General features: G+C 44.6%; 1 pseudogene; it reads right to left on the bottom strand.

Annotated features, from left to right (window-relative positions):
- Positions 1-1,174: 1,174 nt before the first annotated feature.
- LOC106917584 (fidgetin pseudogene) lies at positions 1,175-7,505 on the bottom strand (annotated as a pseudogene).
- Positions 7,506-8,031: the final 526 nt, after the last annotated feature.

The raw sequence follows: 8,031 nt of genomic DNA, 5'->3' as shown, positions 1-8,031 counted from the left end.
TAAATTTATATGAAACCGCAAATCATCTATTATTCTGATCAATCCTGCCATCATTTGTAAAAAAAAACCCAAAATACTTGTACTCCTCTGTTTGAGAAAGCCGGTAAACCAGGTAATTTTGAGAACCTTGCCTCTTGGATGCGAAAACAACCTGGAGCAACGCCTTCTTCACTGCAGACAAAGCTCAAATAAGTCTGTCTTCTGCTACATCCTGCATTCACTCGTGAACAAGACACCAAGACACTTCAGCTCCTTTGCTTGATAACGTAGATAAAGCAGGAAACTGAGATCTTTGCCCTTTGGCTAATCTCACTTACTATGACAGACTGACACTTCCTCACTTCAGACAAAACCCCATTTGGCTTCCACGTCATCCTGCAAATGTTTTTTCTAGAAAAACACCAAGATATAAAGACTCTCTCACAACTTAAAATTAGCATTTCTCCTTTTCCCCATTTTAGAACCATTGTCTGTTAAGTTATAAAAATGCAAGTCCATGTCATTAGCCCCCTTAAGAGTTTTGTGCGATGAGAAATACGCAAATGACCACTTGGGTGTTCCCAGTCTGGCTTATTTTCTTTGCAGAAAATGATCTTTATTTTTGCCATGGATATGGGAAACAAAGAGTTTGATTTCTGATGGCTATAGCATATCTCTAAGTGGGAAACTAAAGAAAACAGCAGCTCTTGGTGAACTTTAACCTCTTGTGAAGCATTTGGAGTTTTCACAGATAATTACAGAGGCTATACAGCAGCTTCCCACACCTCACCGGCAGCTATATAATGATACATTGGAAATGGAGCGGGCAAATGCACATCATTTTCATTAAGAGCACTTGCATAATCCAAATTCGTCGTGTGCGAGAAATATAATTAATGCTTTAATGTTTTGGTCTTGCCACTCTTAGCACGGCGAGAGAAATGAATTGTTACATTTTAATGAGAGAAGCGACAGCGCCGGCTTCCTGCGCAACACGGATGGGTTTCTAATTGCACACAAGGGTGACTAACTCAAGGCTCATTAAGGCGATTTATCAGCTTGGCTATTTTTTTGGCAGGACAATACATTTATTTATCCACTGTACTGATAAATACATTCTGTTATTAATCTTCCTTACCCCGGTTCATCCCTTAGAGTATCATTGTTACGCAGAAAAAGAAAACAAGATACAATCTCCCAAGAAAACGTCTTTAATGAATCGTTTGTTGCTGTTTGTACCTCAGATTACATGAAAATACATTTAAGTTGACTGCAAGTATGGCAACATATTCACACATATAAACAAGTGGTGCATTTGTATTGTATGTATAGGTATGTACAACAGAAACACGTTACACTCTGTTTTAAAGTTGTGCAAGTGTGTTATATATACTAACGATTTATAAAATTCCACACACTAAATGAAAAGAAAAAAAAGAAAAAATAAGAGGAGGAGTGTGCCCAGTATATACACATTCACACGCGCACAACCACAGTAGTTCACAAAGGATTAAAGCAAATGTATTGGATTATACATTTCCAGGTCACCTTTAAGTTGACCCCCAACTCCTCACAAATTGCTTGCGAGGTTATTTTTTCTATTTATTTTTTTCATGTCCGCATCGTCTTGAGAGCGTGTGTGTGTGTGTGCTGCAAATAGCTCGGATCGGACAAACGGTGACACACACACGTGCGCACAGTCTAGGCTATGCTGCAGCCTGCGGTTGCACCATCAGCTAAATGTTTTTTGTTAAGTACAGTCATCTGAGGTAGACTGCGCAAACTTTACGGTGGTACTCTCTCCTGTTCTCCGTCTGGTTTTTTTTTTTAGTCATTTTCTCTGAAATGTTGATGTTTGGAAACACGCAGATCAAAAAGCACAAGTGTTCTGCAGCTATGAGGTAGAAACGCTTAAAGTAACAACTGAAAAGGCAGGAGGAGAAAAAAAAAACAACAGCCTAGGTTTGCACGGCGTGGAGGGAAAATAAGACTAAACGCGAGGAGAAGGATCAGAGAGCATGTTAGAACCGAAGCGTAGCATTGACCGCCGCGTTTCAAGTCGTTTGTTGGTCCGCTGTAGAGAACAAGGGGAGAAAAGGAACGCCTGCGCTGCTGTTGTGCGCTCTGAAGTGCATTAGTGTTTTTTTTTTTTCCTGTCCAAAGAGACTCTTTCTCCAGAGGATTTGCTGACAGAAGGAATTCTCACACAGATTGTTTTGAGGGTGGTTTTCTGACGGACTACTTTGCTTTCCCCCTTGTGCTGCTGCCACGCCGCCTGCCTATCTCTCTCCTCGCCATCAGTTTTGCTGATGCTCAGCAGAACTCTCCTACCCTCTACGTCAGGTGCTGCACCGGCGGTGCTCATGAAAGTGGGGCTGATCACACACTACAGACAACCGCAATTCAGTAAATGTTTGGTTAAACTTAAAAAAAAAAGAAAGAAAGAAAAAAAATGACGTCAGGATAACTGCACACAAAAATACGGTCTCCCGGTGGAGCTGGCAAGTAAAGGACACACATTCCTGATGGAATACAGCAAATAATGGAGGACTCACTGTAGTAAAGGACCTTGAAGATTTGTGCTAGTTTCTCTTTGTTTTCATCTGAAAAATATTAACAAATCCAAATGACAATGCAGCTATGCAGAAAGAAAAAAGTGACAGCATTTAGTCAAATTTCAGTGTTTTTCGTAGGGATTGTATGTGATGGACAAACACAAAGTAGTGCAAAGTTGGGAATTGGAAGTATAGATGTATTTACATTTTTTTTGTAAATACAAATCTAAAAAGTGTGGCGTACAGTTGAAATCAGCCTCTCGTGAGTCAAAAAGCTTTAAGTCCTTTAATTGTAGCCACAGATTCTCGAACATCTAATATAACAAGATGACCAGTTTCGAATTGTCTCCTACATAACTTTGTAAGGATGTCATGAAGAGTCAAATTGATGTATTCAGGACTGTCACTTTACAGATGCTTATTTGTAAAAACATTCTGGAAACCATGTAGACATTTTCTTCCACTTCACAAGTACCAGTTGCACTACTTTTGTGTTGTTCCATCACATGAAATCACAGTATGTTAACGTGACAAAATGCATAAACATTTTTCTTACAGCCCTACATGAAAATAATCCTGTTTTAGTTTAAGAAAAGAAAGCCAAAACTTATGGACAACCCTTGTTTCCTCACTGTACTCATTTTCCTACTGTTGGTATTGTTTAAAATTACAGCAAAACAAATCAACCTAACCAGCTAATGTAACTTAGTTGACCTTTTTATGGGCGTAAATGAGCAGGTGTTTCAATGTCACTGTTTTAAAGTTCAGCAACATTTCCAGAGAAAAGATTAGAAACAGCAAATCAGCTGCCAAACATCAACTTCCTGGATGATAACAATTGATGTCAAAAACCCCTACAGGGAGTTATTTTTTGATACTGTAATGGTAGTAACCTTCCACTTTAAGACATGAACAGTGTCTTATGAAAAAAAGCTCACCGATAGAACTCATTAAAGTTTGTTGTGTGATGTATTTCACTGAAATAAACTGACAAAGGATAGAGCATAATTGTGAGATGGGTGGAAAGTTTTTTTCAAATGTTTTACATGTAAAATTTTAAAAAGTGCGGCATGCATTTATATCTTCCCCATGCTTTTAATGGTATCTCTTTGCATGTAAACATGTTATGTACATTCTTTATCAGATCAGGGTAGTTTCCCTGTCCCTCCTGAAGACGTGGATCTCTACAGCATGATGCTGCCACCACCGTGTTTCACAGAACAACCGCACTTACGGAGAGATTAAATGGGTTTTTAATGATGTATTGGAAAACTCTTAAATGATTCTAAAATAAAATCGACCTTCAAAAGTCACCTAAAGAGTTGTGAAATACAAATGCATGCCACACTTTTCAGTTTTTTGGGGGTTTTGGGTCAAAACTATTTATTGTAATGTGACAAATTGTGGAAAAGTTCATATACTTTAGAAAGATGGCATGCCTAGGTGGGCCCCATATGGGGCCCTACATGGGCAAACCCATGTGGGGCCACCGTGGAACCCACGGACAAACCCCATATGGGGCCCACCTAGGCATGCTGGCAGAGGGTGTTAATTTTATATAAAAAATGGGATGATAAGGTCTCATATGGCTGTAGTTAAGCTCACTCACGTGTATATTTTCAAATTGAAATTTTGTGTAACGCTGTACTACAATCTTACAAGTACAATGACAAAAACAAAACAAAAATAAATAAATAAATGCCAGATAAACTGACGGAGCTTCCAAGCAGTATGATCAAACAGCCTAGAATGTGTTATATGAACAATGTTTATCTACAACACCTACCAGCCTCAACACACCTGCCTGCTTCTAAAGTCTCAGACTCAGGTAGGCAGCAGAACAGTGTTTGCAGAACGAAGGAAATACATTTCAGGATTGGTCAAGAAGATGCAGGCAACTAAAGAGCCTGCTCTGATGGGAAAATAAAGATGTAACGCTTTACTCTGTGTAGATCATGTTCCACCAATCAGAACACATCTAATACATTCATTGTCACCTCTTTGTGATTTTTATCCTAGCCCCTTGAGGTCCGCCTAAATGTGAAAGATTCTCTTCTCAAATCTTAGTGCTTTTTGTCGAGATTTTCAGAGGTACTATACAATTTACAAATGCTTTCCTGAGTGTTATTTGCTTGTTTGTTACGTTTGTTTATTTTGCAGACACGCGACGTAGGGCCCAGACTTCCGCCACCGAAATGGATTGCCGCAACAAAAGACTATAAAGGATGAATAACCACCCCCGCCGCTAACTGTCAGTCTGTTTTCCAGACTCTCTGCTGAAGGTTTAAAGCTCTTAATAATCATCAGCTCATGCCATGAATTTCGATTGTGAGGCAAATTAAGAGAACTCAGAAAGCACCACTTCAGGCACTTGGAAAGCCAACTAAATCTCAAGAAACGACGACATACGATATATGTACAACGACACCAGGGCGTCTCACGCAAAGCTGACTTGTTTGAAATGTGTAAACGGCGCCTGGCTTGTCAAGCATTTGGATTGAAAATTGTCTCATTAACAGCAAAACTGCTTGTTGTTGAATCAAACCAGGTCTCTGTGAGGACACAGCGGGCTCGCGTCGGCCTTCTGTCGGCTTTTCCCTCTAGCACAACGCTTATGCCCTGAGGGGAGGAATTGTGGAAGCCTCTTTTTCTCAAGGGCAGTGCCTATTTTGCTCACTGGCTGCAGCCGAACATTTTGTTCCACTCGGTGTAAGTGTCAATCTCTTTCTGCGATATACTGGCTTGGAATTTACAACAGACACCTTCAATGTCCTGGTAGGTGAGGGGCCTCATCTGGCCCCGGGGCATCATGCCCGTCATGTCCATGCTCTGTGCTGAGACATGTAACAGACCTACAAGGGCCTCCTGGCAGAGTCTGGCCAAATCCAGTCCAGAGAAACCCTCGGTGCGCTGCACAAGCAGTGCCAGCTCCTCCTCGCTTAAGCAGAACTTGTGCTGGGATTGGGCCAGAACCTGGTTCATGATCTGGTGTCGGGCTGCGCTGTCCGGTAGGGGCACCAGTACCCTCCGAGTAAAGTACCTCCGGAGGCCTTCATCCATATCTTGAGGTCTGCTTGTGGAGCAAATGACTAGGACTTGGTTGCTTCCATCTTCACCTGAGCTCATAAGGAGAGAGTCCAGCTGGGTGAGTAGTTCCCCCTTCAGTCGGGTGATTGGACTCTCTTCACTGACATGAGCTGACAGTAGCATGTCCACCTCGCTAATGAAGAGCACCGATGGCTGTCGGCAACGGGCCACCAGGAATGACGCACGGATAATTTCCTCTCCATCCGCCAGCCACTTGGTGGCCAGAGTAGAGCCGCTGAGCTGGAGAAACGTCGCTCCTAGCTGACTGGCGAGACAGCGGCCTAGCAACGTCCTGCCACTGCCCCTCGGGCCAAACAGCAACACGCAGCGAGGTGCTGGTCCTAAACTACTGAACATGTCTGGACGCAGAATGGGCCACAGGACCTCCTCCTTCAACGTAACTTTTGCCAGGTCTAGACCTGCGATGTCACTCCAGTCCACAGGAGGGCCCTGCTGAATGATTTCTGAGGTCACAAGGTCCAGGAGGTGAGGGTCGCAGGTTTTTAATTGCTCCTCGGCAGGGCGGGATGAAGCGGAAGAGGAGGAGGAGGTAGGCCCTGGTGCTGAGTGGGAAAGGTGGAGGCGGTGATCATCAGCACCTTGCTCACTGAGAGAGGGGGAGGTGAAGCTGGCAAGAGAGTCTGCTGACCGTGAGCCCCCCAGGGTTGAGGAGACATAGGCTGGTGGGGTAAGTGGCCCACCTGTTGCCTGGCTGCCGTACTTTCTCTGCTGCTGCTCTGATGGCATTGCAGACTGTTTCTGAGGATTAAATGGTAAAGATGACTTTTCCGGATTCCTGTCGAAGCCACCGCCACCCCCGCTGTTAGAGCCCCCATTTGCACTGCTGCTGTCCGCCACCCTGTACATGGGACTCTCTGTTGAGCTTCGTGCCTGGGGATAGCCAAAGTTCCCGTAAGACGTGTCCATCTCTCCTTGGCCTGTCATATAGAAGGCCTTCCTTTTCAATGTGTTGGAGGAACTGCTGTTGAGGGGAGTGGGGGCAATTGGGGTCAGGTTGTGGCTCTGGTATGGGTATCCAGGTAAAGCAGAAGAAGGGGGGAGAGGAGTAGGGGCAGCGATGCCTGAGGGGAGGTACGAAGAAGGAGGGGGCGCTCCTCCAGGGCTGTATCCTGGCCCAACTGAGCTCTGAGCTGGGTAGCCAGCTGGGGGGTAATTATAACTAGACAAGTTGGGGGAGCCTCCATTGTAAGCTGGAACAATGGTGGGGTGGGAAGGAGGTGGAGGGGGCTGTAAGAGCCCAGAGCTGTGCAGTGGGGAGGGAAGGGCAGCGGCGGGGGCGGACTGGGAGCTGTAACTACTGTGCAGGTAGGAGCCGCTGTACGTGGGGCCGTATTCCTGAGACGTCATGGAGGAGGAGTGGAGCGCAGTGGCTGAGTGGCTCCCACAGCTGCTGCTGGAGTAGCTGGGCTCGCTGAGGGTGCTGGAAGCCAGGCCTGGGGAGCTGCAGATCCCAGAGACCACTTCAGACGCAGCAGCAACACCTCCCTTTCTGACAGAAACTCCCTCTGGGATGCAGCTCATGGGGTAGACACCATCTTGCCAGGGCTCTGACTCGCCTTTCCGGCCATTCATCACCCCAGGGACTCCAGGCACCTCAGAGTAAGAGGCGGGCATCTCAAGGATTCCAGAGTACTTTTCGGCATACTTCTTGAGCAGGTTGGAGGCAGTGAGGGCAGATATGTCGTCATTGGCCCAGGCGTACTGGTAGGTGGCAGACCGCTGCAGGTGGCCTGACACCGCCCTGTAGGCCTCAGCCTTGTGGGCTGGGGAGCGGGTGGTAGAGGAGATGTCGAAATGCTGTTCGGCCCACTGGCTGTGCTCGGGGGTCCACTGCATCTTCAAGCCTGAAAAACGAAACGGAGACATTACCACACAAGACACAAGGCAACGTGGAGATCAATTAAAAAAACACCATCCACTTGTCTGAAACAAATCTGAAATCCTACATTGAAGTGGAGACTGTACTCCTCACTTCTTCACCTGTTTTCCTATTTCGTCCCATTACAACCACAATCTAATCTATATTACTTGGATTCTATGCTGTAGACCAACACAATGTAGGGTATAAATGTGAAGACAAAGAAAAATTAATTATTTTTTTGTCAGCTGCCAGTCTTGGGAGTATGTCTAAACTCCAAAGACTTGTTCCCGTTCTTAGATTTATGTCTGGACATTGACTGGGCCACTATTAACAAGGCTGGTAACTATGAACATACAAATCCACAGTTAATCAAATCTGCCATAATAAAAATTCATGATTTGGCTCATTACAAAGTAATGTAAATAATGGTTCGAGCAAAATTAAGTTTACTGCCAGTTGGAGTGCAAAGATTTTAACATTATATGAATTCAAATATGATTTACGGTGTGTTTGTAGACTTACAAAACA

Source organism: Poecilia mexicana, unplaced genomic scaffold (assembly GCF_051168715.1).
Source record: "Poecilia mexicana isolate PSO_F unplaced genomic scaffold, ASM5116871v1 scaffold_2, whole genome shotgun sequence".
Taxonomy (NCBI): domain Eukaryota; kingdom Metazoa; phylum Chordata; class Actinopteri; order Cyprinodontiformes; family Poeciliidae; genus Poecilia; species Poecilia mexicana.
Note: the sequence above shows the minus strand (reverse complement) of the source record. Positions and strands in the feature narration are given on the sequence as shown.